Genomic DNA, 754 nt, shown 5'->3' with positions numbered 1-754 from the left:
GCCACTATCTCACATCTGCAACATTCTTCTATGAAATCAAGCATATGCTCTGTTTCCACATGCACTATTAGAACACAAGAACATAAGAAAAGCCTTGCTGGATCAGGCCCAAGGCCTGCCATCCTGTTTCCCACAGCATCCTGTTTCCCACAGTGCCCCACCAGATGGCTCTGGGAAGCCCACAAGCAGGTCATGCCCCCCTCCCACCATGGCTCAACTGTATTCAGAGGCATCCAGGTATTCAGAGGCATTTGAATGTAGTCCAGAATGGGCCTTCTCCATTGCTGCCCCTGGACTCTGGAATGCGCTCCTTGTTGCAATAAGAGCCTCTCCATCCCTGGCAACTTTTAAAAAAACACTGAAGACACATTTATTTACCCAGGCTTTTAATTAGATTAATAGTTTTAATAGTTTTAATGTTGGGTTTTACATGTTTTCTATCTTTTAAATGATTTCAATTGTTAATTGATTTGATGTTTTAAATGATTGTAATTGTAAACCGCCCAGAGTTTGGGGCAGTATAGAAATATTTTAAATAAATAAATAAGCCCTGCCTCCAAACCTGGGGTAACTGTGTTACTAATCAAGCTTAAAAAATACCTATTCACATACATCATTATGCACATATTGCAGATATGCTGGTGAATACACATATAGTGAGTGTGGAGCCTGCCATTATACCGCTCCCTGCATGTTCTTGAATGTGTGCAAGGGCCTCCCTCAGTTTCTCCCTCCCTCCCTCTCATCTCCCCAT

This window comes from Hemicordylus capensis, chromosome 3, assembly GCF_027244095.1.
Source record: "Hemicordylus capensis ecotype Gifberg chromosome 3, rHemCap1.1.pri, whole genome shotgun sequence".
Classification (NCBI taxonomy): Eukaryota; Metazoa; Chordata; class Lepidosauria; order Squamata; family Cordylidae; genus Hemicordylus; species Hemicordylus capensis.
This window is presented reverse-complemented; position numbering follows the sequence as displayed.